Source organism: Lolium rigidum, chromosome 6 (assembly GCF_022539505.1).
Source record: "Lolium rigidum isolate FL_2022 chromosome 6, APGP_CSIRO_Lrig_0.1, whole genome shotgun sequence".
Lineage (NCBI taxonomy): Eukaryota > Viridiplantae > Streptophyta > Magnoliopsida > Poales > Poaceae > Lolium > Lolium rigidum.
Genome location: NC_061513.1, coordinates 58,524,514 through 58,547,737, shown reverse-complemented (window position 1 = coordinate 58,547,737; position 23,224 = coordinate 58,524,514). Strand labels below are relative to the sequence as shown.

The window sequence follows — 23,224 nt, the reverse complement described above, 5'->3', positions numbered from 1 at the left end:
AATTTTAACAAGATTGAGATGCTTTTGGTGGGATGGAGGAAGTATGATCTTGAAAGATCACTGTTGAATAAAGTTTAAATAAAAATTCATATGCATCTGTGATGCATAGGCAGGAGCTCCCTCATTTCAAAAAAAAATTAATGACATAATTTGATATACCAAGTGAGTATATATAACACGAGACCCATCCATCTCTAGCAGTTTGCAGATATCGTTGCAGACGTAACATCACCATCGATTGTAGATAAATTGAAGTCTAGAACATATACAGATATACTTCTAGGGAATGAGGCCTAGCTGGCAGCTGAAAATGTAAGCACGCGTACTCGTTATAATCCTGTTACACGGCCCATGAAAATGAGAACTATTATTATTGTTGATACCATTAATCAGATAAGCATGGTTCACATTATTCTTAGTAGGGTGACCTGTCCGTTTCGCCTTTTTATTAACTTTGAATATCCAATGATGATATATATTTTGTAGTATATTAGTTAACAGTATAACGTAACCACCTATGGCCTCTCACAGCCATTTGGCGCGCATTACCGTCGGATCTTGCTATTCAACGCTTCAGATCGCTTGACATTGCCCGAAACGTCACTGGGAGCAATTTCCGTCCTTGATTCCCGTCAAGTAGGCCAGCCCATCATTACAGGGCCGCTACTCCTCAGGTTGAGTTGGGCGTTTTGTGATACGTTGGGCCGAGAGTACATCTAATGGGCCGATACCACTATCGTAACGATGCTGACCTCGCTCCTGCTGTTGACCCTCCAGCTTTCCGCCCTCGCACCGTGTGCCTCGCCGTCTTTGTCTTGTCCGCCTGCCTCCCGCGTGGTGCGAGCTTGCCGTCGATGAAGTGGTGTTGCGGAATCCGGCAAGACGAGCGCCGGGGAGGCCCGCTTGTTGCCGAGGTCGCTGACTGCGCACACAATTTGTGGACACCGATTCATCACGACCCCACGTCTCCATGAAACCCTAGCGATGGTGAGCGGTCGGGCAGCCATCCTTGGTATCAATGGTCCATGTTAGGGACGGGAAGATGAGATGCCTCACCTCCTCTATGATGTCGCTCATCCTTCCTCACTGGATGCCACTTTGCCTCTTCTGGATGCTGTGATTACAAACATAGGTTCAAACCCTAACACCTCTCCTATATCAGCATACAATATTTTTATGCAAGGTGGTATCAATCATAACTTGCACCAGATGCTTGATGTTTTCAATCTAAGGGTGGACTTACTCGAGATTCTCCTTCAGTTTGGTCATTTATGTATTGCTAGGAGCAGCAACTACCCGTTGTTTATCTGCTGCAACATACAATCAGGTATTCCGAATTTATGATCTTGGATTATTACATGGCTGTAGTTGTTTAGTTTCAGTTTCTTACATATGCAGGGTTCGTTTCCTGCTAAATATATTACATTCTGTATGGACATAGATGAGCTTGGCTGATTTCATACTTATATGTATGTATTCTATAAGTACCTGTTATCCCTTTTCCCCGTGACATTTTTTTTTTCAAGGATACGTCATGGAGAGACGTATCTGGTTCATAGAAGAAGGGCCAGAAGGCCGATGTACAACGCACCCTGGCACAGCCGCCATGTGGTGCAACCCCACCGCACCCACAGGTAGCGGCACATTCATTCTTTCAGTAATTGAGAACATTGTTGCATTAGCACACAAATATGTATTCAAGGAAGGGTAGTTAAATATTAACACCATAAAGTGAAAACTTTGTTGTTCACTTAAGATGACCATTTATTTTCTTAATCATTTACAGGTTATATGCACTTATATCAATTGATTTGATGCAGACTACCTCCAGGTTTAGCTAGCATGCTTAAGGATTCATGATACTATGTTCTTCCGCTGCTCAGATATGTTGGTTGGTGATTTCTCTTGTAAGAGATGATATGAATTTGATAATAGATTCAATAATTCTACAGTTAAATGATGATAATTGTTAGGTTCAACCCTGATTTTTGTTAATTACTATCATATGAAAGGATTTAATATTTGTCATTTTTGTAAAGATCCTCCAAATTGAGAAAAAAGAATTGGTAAATGCCAGCTGCTTCCAGGGTATGGCGGGTGTTGTCCTTTTGAACAAGCTAGCTAATGTGCAGCAGATTGGAAATTAATATATGTATACTGTTACTTAATATCAACATGATCCTCTGGCCTTTTGCTAATGTACGCCTTGTATTCAACATATGCATCCCATAAAACTGGAATGATACAAACAAATAGTTTATTTTCTCAAGCATGTTACTATTTTATTTTAGAATTTGTAGGTTCAGGAATGCTGAGACGTGTCAATTTATAGCCCATAACGTAATAACATGATATATATAACAAGGAACCCCCCTTTCTCTTATAGAAGATTTTGAGGTAATGATTTATGATGAAGATGAAGCCTACTTGTTTTCTTACCAGTACAAGAAAAATGCAATATATCAGGAGCAAAGCAGGTTTTACACACGACCATTCTTCTGTAGCCAATTTATGTGGTCCTAGCAGAAATTATCTAGATTACTGGCAGCAAATTGGAATACATACTAATTGTTCATTGGCTGAAATTTCATATGGCATTTGCAGGGAAATTGAAGGAAAAGTTCACTCTCATGAGCATCTGATTTGTGATCCCCTTTTGCAACAAAATATATTAGGCGTTGTATCAAACACTAACGAAAAATGTGCAAATTCAAAATAAATCAGAAGTCTCATGAGAGAATATATGAAGAAGTAGCTCATAATTTATTCTCCTAAAGGTGAGTTCTTATGCATATTATGTATAATCATTGTTTTCTGTACCAGCGTTCTGTACACTTCCCCCAACCATCTGTTTTCTCCAAGTAATCGCCAACGCTGAAAGATGTGAATTTAGGATTTATTTTCATTTGAATAATTGAAAACGAAAGCTGGGATTTTTCCAAAACATTTGTTTTCTTCTTTCCAGTTCTCTGCAAGATATCAACATTTGTTTTGTGATAAATAAAATTGTATGGTAAGCTTGGTGAATAGTCGTTTGGTATTCAGTTATTTCTATGATATATAATTGTCAACATGGATGTTTGGGTGTTCCAAAGTAGATCGGGCATTTCAATTGCAGTAAATTAGGTATCCGTATCATGCCCAAGTTCATTGTTACTATATGGATTCTTTTATGTAGAACGTTTCAGCAATTTCCATAATAATATTCTGGGTGTGAGCTGAGGTTTTACTTAATTCAACATTCACAAGGATTGTATGGTATTTTGTTGGAAAACCAGGAAGCAAAGCTATGCCTGCACTTCGAGTAGTTGGTATCAAAATTGGCAATCCCCTCAGAGGGCTGATCTGTATTATAATGTCCCGCCTTCTACCGGGGTGTACCGATCTGTTTACTTCACATTATGTGTATGCATGTGATCAAACCCATTATATTTCACTATTCCCTCTTCCTGGACTATTATCCCCACTACCACACTCTCAACATGAAGCTATACCACATCATTATTTTATCTTTTTATTTTTTATTACCAGCAAATTATCACTTTCTTTTCTTCTTATAAATCATGTGATTGGCCACGGGCTCATATCTATGTTTTTCTTTATCTTCCCTCGGACTCAAGTAGCAAAGACCTGCACAACCTGTGCCCTCCACAGCTGTTGTAAATGGCACTTTATCTTCTAAATTGTTCCACTTCTTCTCCTCTTTCCCTTCTCCATTGAATCCTCCAAGAAACCGGCACAGTAACACCTTACCATTTTCTCTCCTCCATGATCTCTAGAAGAAGAAATTTGTGGAGGCATCTAAGCAGCCTGCGTCTGAAACTGATGAAGAACCTGGGGAGACATTGTGCTACAAAAACCCCTACTCCAGAGCTGCAGTCTACAGTCATTTTGACCATTGAGCACAATTTTCTTCCACCATAGTTAGGCATTCTTCATTACTTTTCGATTTTTTCATGTGGCAAACAGTTTGGACAAAGCGCGCAGCCGTGTTTCTGTTAATGCTTCCCCTATTGCTCTGTGCTATATTATTGTTAATGCCATCACTGATCGATCCACCCCTATTTGGTACATACTTCTTATGGATGTTGATTATGGTTTGGCCTCAATCAATACATGTGCAACCCAATATGCATATCCACTTGATCGTGTTAACAAAGGCTTGCACAGATGTATACGGGACGCAATGCACTGGATAAAAATCTCATTTCGGATGTTATTTCTTCTCAGGTTTCTCAGATCTTGCTGTCATTACCATACAAAGCAACTAGGTATGCGGCTGTGAAAAAATCCACAAAGTATGCCATGTTCTCTCTCTACAGTGTACGTGCAGTAGCCCCCTATCTATTTAAGAAATTTCTGATTTTAGTTGTGCCATGAGTATCATAAAACTCAGTTTTGTATGTGTGTACTAGCTGATGAATGTGTGTTTTTTTTCTATAGCCTTTGTCCTGCTAAACATGTGATTCTCAAAAGGAAAGATATAGAGGTGCAGTGAACATGCTACGCCATCATTTTAACCGCTATGATTTTAGAGATAAGGGTGTAAAATTCCACATGTTCACGGGCTTATGAGATATAAACAACTACCATTGCTAGCTTCACTAATGTGTGCAATTGTTACCTAAATTAGTTCTGAAATCTGTCATGCATTCATTTTTTTTGTTCTTTATCTTAAGAACTATCTTTCTTTTCCCTTTTTATGGCTTAATTTGGCACGGAATTAAACTTGTTTTTTTTTTGCCTTTTGCATGATTTGGATGCTTTACTTTTTATGGACATTGGAAAATGCTTCTTATATCAGTAAAATATCTCAGGTGAATTTGACAAAACAAATATTCACATGTCAAAAAGTATACTAGAAAGCATCGTATCCAGAGTAAAATACAAGATTGTTCTCTTATTTAAGTCACATTTATAGTCATTCTCAAAGAAACTTTATTACTTACCAAAATCAAAGTAATCCTCTTCAAAGCTCAGTGTAATCCCCTTTAAAGAAGTTAGAGGAAATGTTGTAGTTTGGTGACATTTGACTTGAGCAAATGCATATATTAGACTATTAATTAGAGACAGATGTGTTACTCAATATTCATGTTCATCATCTTATTATTTTTTATTAACATCAAATTGTGTTGACTTCTCAACCGCAACGTGCGGCGTGCTCTATATCGTCCTATATCTACTAAGAGCGCGTCAATTGCATCCCGCGTCAGACGTCAAGCCATGCTCTCTGTTACTTCATTGGGATACCTCTGCACCTTCGCGCCAAAGGTGAATGACTAATGTTTTGATCAGTGTGTTGCTTGCATGTGCTAGATGCTTTCCCGCAAAAAAATAGGTAGCTAGGTGCATGCCTCAGACATGGAGAATTACTGAAGTGACAATTTGCTTTGGACTTTTTCCTTATTCATGGTGCATACGAATGGCTCTTGAGCAGGGACAGAGATCCAACAAGGATGAGCTTCTACTTACGGAATAAGGTGAAACTAGAATTCACAATGTTTTTTAAATTTAGCAAGTTTCTTATTATGTTTTACAATTTTTCTCTTATTGAAGAATTACGGCCACATGCTTGAAGAAATTTGACAAGCGCCTGAAGAGATTTAAGAATGTAAGAACCTTACTCCTTTTTTAAAATCTTAAATAGTACTTTGACCAGGCTGTTTCTTCATTTTGAATATCTAAACGCTTCATGATTTAGATATGGTCGAGAATGGGCAACTGAACTTTATGGATTTTACACATTGGAATGCAAATATGCAAGCGTGAGCAACGATTCAACGGGGGCATGTGTTCAAAGGCTGGCACCATTAGAGATAAACACATTGACATTCACAAGCAACATGCTCCTTTGTGCATTTTTGTTTTGTTTTTGTATGAACAATGGATAACTATCTTTTTTTTCTTCCCTGTAGACAGATATTTCATTTGACCCTTTTCCTAATATCATAAGTTGTGTCTTCCAGCAACTTCAAAGATGAATAAGAGCTCTCCTATTGTTTTTCTGCATGTGAAACAATACAGTGAATTGTTTTCAACAGACTGTAATGTATGATCACATGAAACCATTATCTAATTATTTCATACATTTCCTTTTTGATTGTTGAACAATATAGTAAGTTTATAAACATAACTTCCATTGTTTTGTGAGTCGGTATATTTTCACAATTCTTCATATATTTACCCTACATGGAAGGGCGCAGCAACGCGCGCCATCATGGTCTAGTATGTGATGTAAAATTGATTGAATTAGCGACCTAGGATACGCGCAAGACCTATAAACCGGGACGGAGGTAGTATACCGATGGACATGTTTATTAACTACGAAAGAAAAACGCTAGTACTATCTACGAATTAAAAACGAAAATCTATAGTATTATATTAAAATTGGTACTCATTTTACTTATATTTTGCACTTTAGCTTCATGAATAGAAGTTACGTTAACTCTAAGGTACGTGAGCAAGTAGAATTCGAAATTCTAAGCTACATGTGGGAAAGAGAAAAAAAATCCTTATTACATGCAGATCTTGGTGCGCGAATTTCATTCTTTAGTGGGAGGGAACGTTTCCGTCGACAGCAAAGCGTTCATGGTGACTTCGTCAATCTCAAAACCCACCAAATCAGTTTCTTAGACTCGGTCTCTCGAAGATGCTCGTGCTCCAGCATGCTGGGCCCGTCTGGAGGTGTAGCGGTTTTTGTATAGCAGGATTGTGTGATCTTATCAATCGGTCATCCAAAAAAGGATGACATGCAAAATTTGATGGCTGGAAGAAATGACAATGAGAGATGGACTATCATTTATGAATGTTTAGTAAAAAAAAATTCTTAATAAGAAATATATATTTGTTGAGAAATAGTACAACCATTGCTTAAAAATGATAAAGCATCCAAGACTACAAATTTTACAGTATGGAAAGCTGTGCAACTCTCATGCGTCGTATTCTGGAAATCTTTTGTCGGCAGTAAAGGTTTACATCGCACAACTTATTCCAAATTCAAAAATTAGGTTACACTAATGCCTCACCTACATTCCATCTACACCCTAACAATCATCAATAAAGAATATTTCTTTGGGTATGTGTATGTCTATCACCATTGATTTGCCTTTTGCGGTCCCTGGGAATCTGATGCCCTAAAGCCTCTAATGCTATGTACAACAGTTGAGAAGCAAATTACGGACAAGGATACACACACCACAAAAAGAACAAAATAAAATTTAACACTGAACACATATGACGTCACAGCCACGATAAAACTCAACGACATTTTACAGTAAAGCAAGGACCATGGCAGCATGAACCATACCAAAGATAAGGTCGGCCACCAACATCACAAATGATCATGCCTCCAGACTCAAACATCTGGAACCGATAGGAAGTACTGAGACATAAATATCCTGAATCTTAATTTATACTCCTTTGGTGAGATTACTGTTGGAGAAAGATTCTTGGGAACAACAAGTGATGTCTTCACCCAAGACTCTAGTTGTTTGTCCCAGGTATATTGCCTCAAGTAATCTATAATTCCGAACACAAGTTCCTTCTTCTGTTTGTCCACTCCAACAAACAAGGAGTAATCCATGACATTCATACGCTGAAAACATAAGAAATTCAACTTGTAAGCTTCAGCACCAACGCAATGGACGTGTACATTTTTACAGAAAAAAAAAACAGATGCATATATACTCGATAAAAAACTATTTCCAGGAACAAGCATACGTACACATAGAAAAGATGTATCGTTCCAAATAGCACGTTCCATGAGGTTTTTGGTTTTTCCTTCAATGTAGATAGGCATGGTACGCATGTCTTCAATAAAGTTTTGATCCAACAGTACACTCTCAGGATTTTTTGAGTCAGCGACATATCGTGAGAAAAGAGCACCCTTCAGATCATATCGACGTAGTATATTACGTCCAAATAAAAGATTCTCCATAACCATGAAATTAGTCCTTGTCTCCTTACCATTCCTAATTTCCTTGACCTGCAAATAGTTATTAGAGATAATTAGAACATGAACATCAGATAGCACGAGTAATTAACAGTACAGAGCTTTGGGAAAGATTCATTCTGGACCTGATATATTCCCAGTATTTTAGCAAGGCAAGTAGGGTTACTTGAGGCCTGAGATACACCAAAATGCTTGAAGTATTCGAGGCCAAACTTTAAGAATGAGTCAAACTCTGTCTTCTTGATTTCTTTTATGATAAATCTGTCATCCATTGATTTCGCAAAAAAAGCCTTGCTCTTACCACCTTGTGCATTCCATATTTTACAACGGCTTATGGATGAAATATAAGCAAGTTCCGATGGGCAACATATCTTCCGAAGCTCATAGAATTGCCTTGCATATATAGAAACAACAGTGTATTTGCTCTTCAAAGCTAGCTTTTCACTATTCAGACAAATTTCAGGATGCATATCTTTTAATGCTGACAGAAATGAATCATAAAATCCAGATGTTGATTCCTCATATGTTAATGAGGATGCATTGCTTAACATACTATGATCCTTTTCTAAAGATTTATTTGTAGACACAACTGATGCCGGCATCGAGATACCTCTGGCCAAGTTGCTGGGTGCTACTTTATCTAGCTTTTTTCTAGATATAAGTTCATCCTTTTCAAATGCAGCTTCAGAGTAAATTCCTTGTTGTTCAGATATAGCTAGTGCATAACCAATAATGCTAGACACCTCTTCGTCAGCAATTGACAAGATATTACCACATGGGCCAACTGTAAAATGCATCAGGTGCATTTGGTATTTGAGCTGCGTCAGTGATGAAGAAGACGGGGTGTATTTGTTGATTAGATGAAACTTATCCAAAGAACCAAGTTGTATTTCTTTCTTGTACTCCCTTTCCAAGTGACTGAACTTACTCCAGACCCAGTCTCCTGTGTCATCACTTGCGAAATCCAGCAAGTTACGCAATACATGCAAGCCTTTACATGGAATGGCAACAGGGGAATTTCATCGCCCCCTCTGGCTGGTGCAGGGTGTTCATCATTCTTGACTGGTAAAACACTTGATTTATCTAAGCAAACATGGTTAACATTCTGAACAGAGGAGTCAATTTTATGAGACCCATTTTCATCAGCAACACCTGGAGAAGACCCTTGCTCTTTGATTATTGAGTTCTCAGTAAGCTGATCCTTCTCTGAAATTATGCCGCTACAGGAATTGTCAAAATCGCCAGAAGAATTTATAGTTGCTTCTTCCTCCATTGCAATATTCGGGACAGATAGTGAGTCCCCATGTACGGCAATATTTTTAGAACTTCTCAGCTCATTCTCCGCTTTGCTTTTGTGAGTAGAATTGTCAGACGATGCGGCATTTATTTTACTGTACTGGAGAAGATGACGAAGACGGATATCCCAAATATAAAATCCAAGAAGCAGTTGTTGATACAGCCAGTTCAAGCTAAGGATATCGTAAGCACAAGCCTCCGGTTTAGCAATGTGATCAAATGCATTCAGAGAAACCTTGTGTGCAGAGGATATGTTAACACCTTAACACATAAAATATAATAACCAACCCTTTGCCGAGGAAAAGAACTAATGGGAGAAAAAATAGGCTTACCTCAAATTCATCTTTCTCTTGTGCAAGCATACCACTGACTTCCAAAAATAACCCCTCATATGCCGAACTGTTCCTGTTTTCCCCCATGGCTTCACCAGAGTATCTTGATTTCATGCCTTGTATTATGTTTCCAATTTCAGAAAAGAGTAGCTTCCATTTAAGAAGGACCTTCAAGAATAGAAGTATGTTAAGATGCAAGAATAATAGAGCTAAAGATAAATGTATGGCTGCAGAAAAAAAATTGTAGGCACACACATTCTTAACTTCAACATCAAGCCACTCTTTTTTGTTTGGGTCATGAAACTGCAAAGCCATTGGTGGCTTACAAGCAGAATATATTTCAACAGACGAGTATCTGAACATAGCAACTTTAGATCCCAATCTGCATGTCATGAGATGAATATTTTTTAGTGATGTCATGTTGAAAATGAATTATGAACCTAGGAACATCTTCTGACATTTACCCAAAGAAACGTAGGCAGTCCCTATGCAGCAAATGTCCACATGTTGATAGCTTCTTAGCAGAAGAATGCGTTGAGAAACTGAGTTCAAGGAACTTCCCAAACGAGAGATTGCGTGCAGAGGAAGATATTATAACCCTATTTGTGGGATTACCACTACATCTCAAGCACCTGGTCCACATCCAAATTCTTCCTTGGTCCTGACCGGAAAGTGCTGCCCCCAACGGAAGGCTTCTTACAAGAACAGTGAGAGTACCATCACGGTGGGTGTAAGAGTACATGTGAGCTTCTGGAGGCTCAGCACATGATAAGCAATTGTGTTTCTGCAAGTAAAGTACTTGTTACTTAAACATAAATAAAGCCAATGAATGATTTGTTAGATTAACAAAAAAAAAGATGTATGACCTCACTAAGTAAAGTATCTTTCAGATATATCCCCAGAGATGTGTCAAAATACCCATAGTAAGTTATTCTGGAAAGATGACTCTGCTCACAAACTGCTTTATTCCTGATGTTTTGGCTGGACATCGAAATTAATATGGTCTGAGCATTTAAAGAAGTCCTAGTCTTCACATGAGTTTCATCATCCAAAGTTTCTTGGGAATTTTCGCCAGGTGCTTCTTTCTTCTGCATGCTTATTTTTTCTGACGTAGCAGTAAAGGTTGACCCACCAAACTCATCACATGAGGTTGACTCAGCAGAGTCGGAACATAATGTCTCACCAATAATCTTTGTCGAGTGATCTAGATCAGGCAGCGATGAATTAGACAGAATACCTTGGCTGCCAGAACCTTTGGAACTCTTAATTTCAGAATCATGAAGATGCTGTGACGTGGAATTTCTAGAGTTGGCTAACTCTTTCATATTAGCATATTGCTCATCTGAAGTGCTAGAAGGAAAAAGCAACTGTGGATCTGCTTTTAAATAGTCCTCTTTCTGTGTGGCATTTTTTTGTGTTATAAATGATCTTTGATCAGCAAAGAATGACGTTTCAAGGACCAAATGGTAAGCTGCAAAGACAGTGAAATGAAGGACTCGCTTAATCTTCTTCAAGATTTCACTTGTTGATCCTTTTAGCAATATCTACAAAATAACTTCATGCAATCAGAAATACCAAAACAAATCATACTAGTTACAATACTGAACATAAATGGCAATGTTAGCACTTAGCACAACCAAGGTGGAACAATGTGGTATGTTTTGAAGTTGTACTATATATAAAGTTCACTAAAGCATAAATAACCCTTGCTATCAGAAAATGATGGTATTGCCACCGAATTTCCAACTCAATATACATAACAAAAAACAGCATAATGGTGTTACCAACAACATAATGAGCGATCAGAAAATGATTTGCTATCATAAACACAATTTGACTCAACAACACCATGGAAGACACACTAAGAATCGGATTATGGACCCAGGAGTGAAATTGTCTGATCAGATTCGACATATTTGAAAAATGGTGAAGTACTGCTAACATGTATGAGCATTTTTTTTTTTAGAACTGAGTGCTAGCTCAGTGGCAAGGCTTGCGAGTGCGCAGCCGGCACCAGGGTTCGAATCCCGATGGGACCGAATTAAACGGGGTGTTATCTAGCGTGTATAAATTCGCTGCTAGAGAGGTCTCATCATCTATCTAACAATGTATAGCCAAGGGAGGAAATCTTCCCCCGTTGGTCAACGTTTTTTTGTATGAAAGCATTTTTTGTCAAAAAGAGCATAACAGAAGAAAAAAATTATAAAGAGAGAAGTCTGACCAATCCAATTTATCAGAAACTCGGACAATACACAAAATGCAGAAATAAGGAAAAAACGAGAAGAAAACATACTGTGCATCCCTGAGGTTTTGGAAAACCCTCTAGAAATAAAAATGTTTTGCTTGACCTTCTTCCTCCTTCTACAGTATGATTATGCTCCTCAACAAACTTTTCGAAATGGATAGATTCACACTGCTTAATAAGGTTGGTTTTCTTGTGAACATCCTGCAACGAGATAATTGGGGAACCAGTGCAAAGAGCAATTCTTTCCAGCCGATGCATATTCATGTCACTAACCAAGGTAACTCCTTGTTTCTGAACATACTCATTTACATTTCGTGAAACCGCTTTCTCCACTAATATAACATCAGGATGCCATTTACCTATCGCATCACTGAGAGTTTTCTCCAACTGCTCGCTTTCCTGGTCAATGGTGACGAATGGAAATATTGTAAATCTTCTATATCATCAAGTATTGTCACTGGAACATAAATAAATTTGAGTGCGAGCATGCATGCACACCTGTTTCATTGAATTCATCGACGAGAGCCCTGTGGAGAAGTTACCGATGGCACCCTGAAGAATTAACAATTTCGGGTGCTTAATGTTGGCTCTCATCTGCTTATGTGCAGCGCTCTTCTTAAAAACAAGACCGTTGATCACTTCACTATCAAAGAAAGAGAGTGAGTACAAATAGTTCAGGCATAATAAGGCAACAGAATGAGCAGTACAATGAGGAATGTTAGCACTTTACCTCTGCTGGCAAGATCCTGAAGCTATGCATTTCACCTTTACATACAACCCTGGATCCATTAAATTTCCAACATTGTCATCGGGCTTGACAAGTAAGGCAGCATGCCATGACAAAGAAGCAACAATATCAAGCCAGGTGTTATCGGTTCCTTCATCAGACAAAGAGAACCCTTCAGCAGCCAAAAAACGACCAACAAGGATCTTGAATTGCCCATTCATAACTTCTGACATTGCTTTCTGCAATTGGTCTTCACGGCTATTCTTGCTTCTCTCCTTGTCAAAGCTATGATTTAAACTTGACTTACCCCACCCAGTGTCATTGTTGTCACTATCATCCTCATGATTAGCGAGAGTATCAACATCATCATCCATATTTGCTGGTTCTGGTGGTAACCAAATGAGAGGATCTGAATCAAAGCTGGGCGACACTAGGGGATAAAGATAGTCGATTCCACTTTCAAAGTTGCCATCCGATTTCATGTCTGACTCGGTATTCAATATATTGTTGTAAACTATAGTGTTTTCCTTGGTACTGTCACGTTGACCCATAACTTGCTCATTCAACGGAATTATTTCACCTCCTGGCATGGGAAGGCTAGTAACCTCTTCAACGTATATCACATTGGGTTTCTTAAGATCATTATCTTCCAATGATACACCATATTGCATTCCTGTAAGTTGGTCATTGGACAGGATATCTCTGTCAGGCTCTTTCGATACACTTGTGTCCAAGATAACATTAGAGGCATCAAATTTTTCCTTGGTGGTACCTTGATCAGTTTCCAACTGCGGTTGACCAGATATAATACTTTGGTCTGATGAAATGGGATTATTAGCACCATCATTGGATACGGCGGCATGACTGGGTTGGCATTCGTCCTCTTTTACTAGATTCCCCTTTTCCATCTCCATAAATTCATCACTGACAAAGATATCAGGATGAAGTTGGCCGGTATCTAGGAGTTCCTCTTCAGAGTCAGTATCCATGTGGGAGTGATCTGAGAGAAATACAAGACAAATAAAATTAAGCTAAGAAAGCAAATAATAATAATGACAGATGTGTTATTATCTCAGTTATAAGAGAATATTGCACAAAAAACATACCAAATCTTGAAAAGCAACTAGCAAAGCTGGAGAAAGAACTTGCTCGACTATAGAGAGGAGTTCCATAAGGAGTGCTGCAAGGGCTTGTTTGTGTGCTCAGCCGTTCCATCTCACCACTGGGAACTGATATTTTTTTACCATGGGTACAGTTGTCCCAGCAAGAATCACTACAGGTAGGGACGTTATGTACCCCATCCACATTTGCCTCTTCTGATTCAACTGCATGACACATTTTACTCATGACACAGACTGAGCAGATTATTGATAGAGAAATATGACCACCTGCAAAGACAACAACCTTGAATCATCTTGAGTGCTAATCTGGAAACTGAAGGTACTACATATCAAATATTTATGACAGCAACATAAGGATTTTACAAAGGTCCAGGTCAGGGCAACAAGAATCTCCATTCAATCTATTTCAGCATGTCTAGTTGTTCACTGATTTATAATTTTCAGCTGTTCATTTATGAACTCATTAGTTTACTCCGTTAGGACAGTGCGAATGTGAATTTATGAGCTTCAGGAAAGTCAGAAAAAACTCTGGTACAATCCAGATGTGTTGTGCCAAAATACTTTAGTCAAGGCATAATCAAAGATAGAGGGTGCACGAGCAATCAGCATTCAGGACAACACTGTATCCTCACAGAAGAACACGCATTGGGTACATTAGGAATTGCACTGGAGAGTTCAGTGAGTACATATATAAGCAGAACTAGAGAGGAAGTGCACAGAAACTAACAAAAATAACAAGCAGCGGATGCTAGGAAACACACACCACTAATAATCTCATAACATGGAACAGTTTACACAAAATAAATAAGTTGAAATGGTGTATTGGTATTTGGTAAATACTAAATAAGTAGTGCTAGGATTCTAGGAACATGAGAAACTAAACTGAAAGGCTACAAGAACAGGCGTTCACTGAACGAAACAGAGTTTGACAGCAGCAGACGCCTCATAATTTAATACAGCAGAGAACACTAAGTCCACACCAACATAATTTAATATCTCCAAAGTCCAAATAAATAAAATACTCTGAGATAAATAATATTAATCAGACGACAAATTCACCACCGACGCATCAAAATACCCGGCCCATTACACGCAACTGTACTCACATACTAAGCCGGCGGCGTCAGGCAGAGGCGCCCCCGACGACTGCGGATGAGGCCGCGGCAGGCGATGAGGCGGCAGCAGAGCAGGACCAAGGTGGCGGGCGCCGAGTCGGTGCCCGACCACGGCGGAGGCACGATAGGGCAGGCGGCGCAAGCCTAGTATACCTACGGCGGCAGCTGAGCTCACGGACAGCGGAAACAAACAAAACCAAATGACCCCTCGCGCGCGATCGCCGACGAGCTCGTCGGAGAAATCGCGATTGCTTGGCGTCGTCAAATAGGCACCCGAAATAAACCCACCGGATTCGGGAGAGGGCAAGGCATCATCATGAGAAAGCTTACGTGCGCGGGCGGAGAAGGCATATCCCGGTTGGAAATCCACCCGGCGAGCGAATCCGTCAGACCTTCACACACACGCGCGCGCGCGCACAAAAACCCGCAGAACACGCGCGCGGCCGCCAACCGGCGGGTGGGCGGAGGGCGAGTGGTCGGCGACGGAAGGGGGCGGCCGCCACGGAATCTCTCGGAGCTCTCGATCTGGGGATTCTTCTCACGAATGGTTTGGGAGCGATTGGGAAAGGAATGGAACAGGGAAGAAGAGGTGGGATCGGGGTGAGCTGTGCGCGTATATATACGCACATACGCGCCGGAGCAGTTAAAGCTGGCAGTCCGCACGGGGTCGCGAAATGGTCCCGCCCGCGTGCGTATGATATGAACTGGATCCGTCCGATTGCTTGCGGGCGCACGGAACGAGCGTATTTCGGGCGGGTATCGTGCGTGCGGTCGGCTCGCCCCCAATCTAAACATTTCCGCTAGCCGTGCGATTTCAAGCGCCGATTTTGAATTAGGCGTCCACGGAGCACCGCTCGCTGAAGCTACCCCGGATACACGTTTTGGCCTGCGATTTGGTGGTTTCATGTACCTTTCATGGGTGCCTAATGCGATGTATTATCGGTTTTGATTCATGAAATGCGACGTGTATGTAGGTCCGACTCTTGTATTTATGTAATTGTGAATTAGTCTGCTTTTATGGAGAAATGGTCTTTAATAGACAGAAATATTTCTAGCAATATTATTTTCGCAAGAAATGTAATGATGAATGAGCAATAGTCTACATATCGCCAGCGTTCAATATTTTCTCATTAGTCTCGCCAGGCAGGTTCAAGAAACCGACAAGACATGAAAAGGTTTACTAGCGCTGGCATGCAATTAGCTTGCCACCGTATATATTTTGTATATAGTAGTCACACATGCAATCTTGTCCATGACTCCTCCGCCTCTCGTGTGGTCTCCACATATGGGTGTTGTGTATTATTGTGTGTAGTGATGCATGTTATGACCGTTGTCCATAACAGTTGTGTTCCAGCAAATGTTTGGCAAGGAGTGCCACAATGAATCACCGGGGGTTCTGGCTTGTTGTCGTGACGCGGAAGAGATCTTGTGTTGCTTAGAGCATCCCCACTCGTTGGCGCTCCCCACGCCCAAATCCGGCGAAATTTTCGTCCGGATTGGAGGAAGATTTGGCGTGGGGAGGAGTAGTTTCCCAGCCGCGTGCCCAGGCGAAGTCGACGATGCGACTTTGAAAAACGGAAACTTGACAAACTACGGCTAAAAACGGGTGAATATAGACTAAATTTAATGATATTTATTATATAACGGGCGGAGTTCATACATAGAGGCCGAATTCGACTATATTTCGAATTCGGCTAGGGGAATTCAAATGCTAATTTTAAAACACGGCGCTCTACATGCCGAAATGGCGGTAGAACACCGTGTAGTCGCCACCGTCGTCGTCGGAGCCGTCGTCCTTGACCTTCTGCTGCGCGGCCCGGCGTCGGCCGCTCTGGCCGACGTCTCCCCACCCCGGGATGGCTTGTACCATTCGTCGTCGGAGGACTCGAGGTCGACGAAGGGGACGAGCGACGCCGGATGGAGGTGTCGCAGGGACGGCGGTAGCGCGCGACATCGTCATCGGCGGTTGGAGCGGCGCGGGCGGCGAGTTGGCGTGCGGCGGCCGAGGTCCGAGCAGCCGCCGCCGTCGCTGCTCCGCCTCCTCGCGCTCCCGGTCGCGCCTGGACCGAGTCCGGTGCGGCGTCGTCCGCGCGCTTCTCCTCCTCCATGTCCTTCGGCGACCCGGCGATCGCCTCCGCCATCGCAGCGTCCTCCGCGCGCTTCGCCTCCTCCTCGGCGAGCCGGTTTGCGGCGGCCTCTTTCTTCGTCTTCTTCCGGCCGCTCGCGGCGGCGGAAGGCTGGTCGCGGATGACGAGGGCGCCGCCGCCGTGCCCTCCGGTCGGCGGCGGAGACGCCGGCTCCTTCTTCACGCGCGCCGGCGTCGAAGGCGGCGTCGCCTCCTTCTTCACCGGCGCCAAGGATGACCTCGGCGCCGATCCGAAGACGACGAGCCGGCAGCCATGCGCCGTGGCTGCCGGACGTTTCCCGGCGGCGGCTCGCCGATGCCCTCGATGCGGGGGGCATTGTGAGCACCGGGTAGTTGCCGCCTCGATGTGCTCGAGGACGTTCGCCGGCCGTCCTATCCGGCGCGCTCCACCAACGTCGGCGGCCCGCGGTGTTGTTGCGCGGAGGCGGAGGCGGCGGGCCGTCGTATGAGGCGAGCTCCCGCTCCCACCGCTGGAGGAAGTAGGAGTTCCACGCCGTGTAGTTGTCGGGGTGGTGGCGCGGCTCGGCGCGCTCCTCGTTCGTCATGGTCATCCGCGCTCCTCGATGGCGACGTCGAGGGCGTGGCCCCGAGGCGGCGGCGGGATTGGTACGCCGCCAGACTCGAGCCGCCACCCGCCGCCCGGAGGCCTCGTGTCCGGCGGGCAGGGGTACCCCGCCTGGTGGAGGAGGTGCCCCTCCCACGCGTGGAGCGACCGGCGGGGGAATCCGTTGTTGGCTGCGCCGTCGTCGTCGTAGAACGCCATCGGGAGAGTAGAGGGAGAGTGGAGGGAGAGTGGAGCACGGGGTACGCCTCGCGGCGAGCGGAGCGGCGTATATAGGCGCGGCTGGCGCGGGGATTAATGCCGCGTGGAATGCGACGCGTCCGCGGCGAGCTGACCGGCGGCAGCCTTTACTGCGCGCGAAAGACGATGCGTGCGCGGAAGACGACGACATTAACTCACCGCGTGGCCGGAGAATGCAGACCGGCGGCAGGCTTTTACAGCGCGCGGAAGACGATGCGATGAGGACGACGATCAGTTTCTCTCGCCGACAAGTTGGGACCACCGGACGCGCGGGAAGTTTCCTCGGTATTTCCCGCGCTGCGTTTCGTCCGGAGTCCCCGAGCGCTCCCCGGGGGCCGGGGATGGCGTGGGATCGCCGGATGAATTTAGGCCCAAATCCGGACGAAAACGAGGAACCGGGGGCGCGACTGGACCGAATTACGCCGTCCGGATGGAAAAAAGGCTCGCCGGGGGCCTCGTCGGGGAACGAGTGGAGATGCTCTTAGGCTGGGCCTATGATGAATATATGGTAACTAAAAAGCAGTGGTGGAGCTGAAGTGTGATTTTACAAGGGTCCAAAAGGTTTTCTACCACTAGCAGGCAATGATCATGCCATTATAGTGTATACTGATGCATGTTGTGGCGCGGCAGTTGTGTTCCAGCAAATATTTGCAACGAGTGCCACACTGAACCACCGAGGACTCTCTCTTGTTGTCGTGACACGGAAGGGGTCTTGGGTTGCTTAGCCGAGGCCTATGATGAATATATGGTAACTAAAAGCAACGGTGGAGCTTGAGTGTGATTTTACAAGAGTCCAAAATGTTTTCTAGCGCTAGTGCGCAATTATCATGCCATTATACATATTTTGTATAGTAGTCACGTCTCTCCCACCGTCCATGAATCCTGCGCGCATCTCGTGTGGTCTCCTCATATGGGTGTTGTGCATGAACCGTGTATATGAATGTGTGTTGCGAGATCATCCATGATAGTTGTGTTCCAGCAAAAAAAATCGTGAGGAGGGTCTGATACATATCAAACGTATCTATAATTTTTGATACTTCACGCTTGTTTTACACCAATTACACTATGTTTTACTTATACTTCGTTACATTTTTATACATTTTCCGGCACTAACCTATTGACAAGATGTCACAGTGTTAATTCCATGTTTTTTCTGTTGTTTTTGGTTTCAAAAAAGTTGTACAGAAAATATTCTCCGAATTGGACAAAACAAAAGCCGACGTCAATATTTTACCGTAACGAAGACGAAGTCCGAAGGGGAGTCGAGGAGGGGCCACAGGGCGCCCAAACCACCCCTAGGCGCGGCCCAGGTGTGGAGCCCCCTGGCCTCCACCGATCTCGCCCTTCCGCCTATTTATTCACGATCTCGGGAAAACTCTGAATACCCGAGACTCCAACCACGAAAAGTTCCGTCGTGGTCGCCATTGCAGAACCCATCTCGGGAGGGTTCTGAATCTCTTCCCGGCACCCTGCCGGAGGGAGAGATCATCACCAGAGGCTTCTACATCGCCATGCCCGCCTCCGAAGTGGTGCGTGAGTAGTTCATCCCTGGACTGTGGGTCCATAGCAGTAGCTAGATGGTTGTCTTCTCCAATTTGTGCCTCATGTTTAGATCTTGTGAGCTGCCTATCATGATCAAGATCATCCTTATGTAATGCTGCATGTTGCGTTTGCTGGGATCCGATGAATATTGAATACTATGGTTGAGATTGATTATATTCATGTCATATGTTATTTGTGATCTTTCATGCTCTCTGTTGCTAGTAGATGCTTTGGCCAATTAAATGCTTGTGACTCCAAGAGGGAGTATTTATACTCGATAGTGGGTTCATGCCTCTAGTTTTCTGAAAAAGTGACAATAACTTATAAGATTGTAGATGTGTTGTTGCTAATAGGGAGAAAACAACAATGTTTTATCCAAGGGTAATTATATTGTTTACTTTACACATATTGCTTAATGCGATTATCTGTTGCTTGCAACTTAATACTAAAAAGGGCGTGGATGCTAACTGGAAGGTGTATTATTAGTCATAGACGCAATTAGATTACGGTCTATGTATTATCTTGTAATACCCAAACGAATCTCATAGTAGTCATCTTGATGTGTATGATCTTTATTATATCAATTGCCCAGCTGTAATTTATTCACCAAACATGCTATTATCATTATGGAGAGACACCACTAGTGAACTGTGGATCCCGGTCCTTTCTTTTACACTGATACAATCATCATGTTCTGTTTATTTACTGCAAGCTTTCTCTTTTCATTTACTACAAATATCTCTTCCCACACCATATGGTTAACTCTTTGTTATCAGCAAAACCAGTGAGATTGACAACCTCACTGTGACTTGGGACAAAGTATTGCGATTGTGTTGTGTGAAGGTTCCACGTCGTTGTTGACGCCGGTAGTGCGCCCTGCCACAAGTCAGCTACAACACCTTCAGAAGTTACGCCTTTCTCCTACTGGTCGATTAAACCTTGGTTTCTTACTAAGGGAAAACTTGTTGTTGTGCTCATCATACCTTCCTCTTGGGGTTTCCCAACTGCTTGTATTGAGCGCCATCAGGGTCGCAATTAATCTTTGGTGAGGTTGGCTTTTTTTTTCAAGGCTAGGTTGGCTTGTTTTCATGAGGCATAAGAGATCTTTAGTTTCTTAGGCGAGGCCTATGCCTAATATGCATGGTAGAATTAAGGTAGTGGTGGAGCTATTTTTGTTGTGTTGTAAATGGGGTAAAGTAGTTTCATACATGTAGTTATAAAAAAAATCTTTCAGCTAGGATGGGCCTAACTAGGCCCAACTAAGCCTTGCCATCCATAAAAGAAATAATGTTCGACAGGAGGCCTTGCTTAAAGTGACAATTTTGAATACAAAGAAGGTCATGAAAGAAATCTCAAATGTGGCATCACATATGCATTGGAGGTGGGACCTCAAAAAATATTTGGCAAGATATATAGATGGATCCCTAACACTTAAGAGGTTATGAATTCCTGCATTCTATCAGTACAACTTGAAATTCATGAGAGTTGGAGGTTAACTTGGTCCTCACTAATGTTCATGATAATTTCTAGGCTTGGGTGAGAAAAAATGTGATACCCACTTTCATATTGGCATACAAATCCCTTTCGTCGGCCGTAAGAAACCTCAACAACCATAATTTTGCCTGTCCATCATCTAGTGAGGTAAATATGGTATGGAAAAGATATAGTAACATACATAGGCTTAACAAGATTCTTCTTGATTATTGACTATTGAAGTACTATGTTCCATGTCCTTATTCAATAATGCTTCTTTGCTAGGACATATTGGACCTCGTTCAAGGACTTATTTCATATCAAATTGCCTAAGATCCATCATGTCATGTGGGTTAATAACATGTTGACAACTCCTTTTGCCCAACCTCGGATTTTGGAGGTATTTCCTACAAAATGTGTTTGATGTGGAAGTCAAGAAATGGTCGTCACCATGGCTTTACTGTTAATTGCAGTGGGAACAAATGACCCTATTAATTACAGTGCAGTTGATCGAAGTGGTACGATTTAATGGAAAATGCTTTGGCAATGGAATCTTTCCCCTAAAGAGATGGTATGCTCCTTCACAAATTTTAAGTGTTGAAAATATCCATTGGAAAATGATTATGATGATTTGATTGAGCTCTAGGAATACTAAAATAATAGCATGGTGGTGGTCTTGCCAACTCTAAATGAAATTGAGTAGCTAAATGTGTTTTTTCTACTTTTTTTTTATTTTTTGCTTTGTAAAACCGTCAGCCAAATTCAGTTGCTCACTTAGCTGCTAAAAAGCCTCAATATTATTGCAGGAGTGTGCCTAGTTCATGGGGTACCAGCAATTTATAACCCATGTATACAACATGACACGCATTGCTTGTGTTGATCAAGAAATATAAGCTCTTAATTCACAAAAATTGGATTACTGGGGGGATGGAATTTTTTTTATCTAAACTAATTTTTGCATCAAACATTGTTAAAGGAGAATTGTATGGGTTGGATTATAGAGTTTTTTTTTTCACTGAATGAACAACAAAATGATACTATGAATCTAGTTTTGGCATCTTTGCTGAAATTGCATGGAAAGGGTTGTTTTTCTTAGATATTTGTGGCTTATGAGAAAACCTGGAGCTATGGTTCCTTAATGTATTTTATGAAGAACATCGGGGAACAACTGATGTGGCTCTAGGACTACTCGATAGGCAAGGAATGCAAATCCATGTGAAATTTCAAATTACAACATTGTCTAGAACTTCAAACCGTGGAATTGTATGTATTAGGGTGTAGCAGTCATAATTGTTACACCAATCACTGGTGAAAGGTGCGCGAGTCATCGAATGCAAACAACAGAATATATGTATATATGGCTCGATATGTTACACATTGTGTACGAGGCGAAACGAGAAAACTCATGTGGCACACCCTTTAGGGAAGTAAGTCGCTGTGTTTTGTTGGTGTCCATGGTCAACAAATACTATGCGAGAGCACGAATGTAGCCTTGTAAGGGACATAAGAATGCATAAAGATAAGGCATGGGGAAGGACACACAAAATGATTTGATGTGGGAATACCAATGGGTAGTACCGGCCTACCAGGGTGAAGCCGGTCCAAAGGACATGAAAATTACATAGCTTTCATATGGTCGTCTCCCTTGAAGGGCTTGCACACAAAGAGACTTGGGCCGGCTCACGAGCATGTCTGTCCAGACGAGTGTCCACAACTAATACAACAAAGGTGACTTGTCGCATAAGACAAGTAGACACACGCGTTCACTTGAACGGGGACTCCTTGTACTTCCTCCGATATTCCTTATAAGCCCTATGTTGTTGTGTATACAAAGCAACATAGGACGTCCCAGATATAACAAACAATGCAGTAGCAATCAAATAGTCTTAGAGCTAAACCCTATACTAAGTCGCCGAGTCTCCCTATAATCGATATACAGATCTATAACATAAGGATCGGGAAGTAGGCATGTACCCCCATCGTGTACAGAATCCGTCCCCGGTACCCTTCGATGACTTCCTCCCCCAACTTGTAAGTCATCTTGAGTGGAACATGTCGTGACTTTCCCACTACAAGATGATAGATAGATTGGTCTTATTTGTTAGGGATTTCTATTTTCGTGCCCTCGGTTCCTTAGTTGTGCTCAGTTTTCCCCAGCCCCTTAGTTTTTCCTCAGTTTTACCCTAGCCTTTGTCTGAAGACCCGCGAAGGAGCTCGGACGGAAGGAATCCGTTTATTTGGACGTTCTGTTCCGACGTGTTGCGCCGCGTCGTCCGTGGGGCCGCGTCGTGTGGGGCCGCGTCGCGTGGGGCTGGTAGAAAGGGACCGCGTGGGACAGGACGAGAAGCGTTTGGTTGCACGTGAGCGGGAGCTGGGTTTTGTCTCTCTCGGCCCAAATTGGCATTTTTAAGAGCACCTTTTTCCCTCTTTCTCTCTCTGTCTTTTTCACCAAATTAGTATCAAATCTAGAGAAG

At 42.5% G+C, this 23,224-nt stretch overlaps 1 long non-coding RNA gene and 1 pseudogene across 2 annotated transcripts; one reads left to right on the top strand and one right to left on the bottom strand.

The window, feature by feature from the left end:
- The first annotated feature begins 5,151 nt into the window (after nt 1-5,151).
- LOC124659631 lies at nt 5,152-6,148 on the top strand. 2 transcript variants are annotated; one of them, XR_006989652.1, is made up of 4 exons: nt 5,152-5,271; nt 5,438-5,480; nt 5,557-5,611; nt 5,702-6,148. It is a non-coding gene; the product is annotated as an uncharacterized LOC124659631 (long non-coding RNA). The 2 variants fall into 2 exon arrangements; XR_006989651.1 differs by lacking the exon at nt 5,152-5,271 and having other exon boundaries at nt 5,400-5,480.
- Nucleotides 6,149-6,917: 769 nt separating this feature from the next.
- LOC124668141 lies at nt 6,918-15,215 on the bottom strand (annotated as a pseudogene).
- Nucleotides 15,216-23,224: the final 8,009 nt, after the last annotated feature.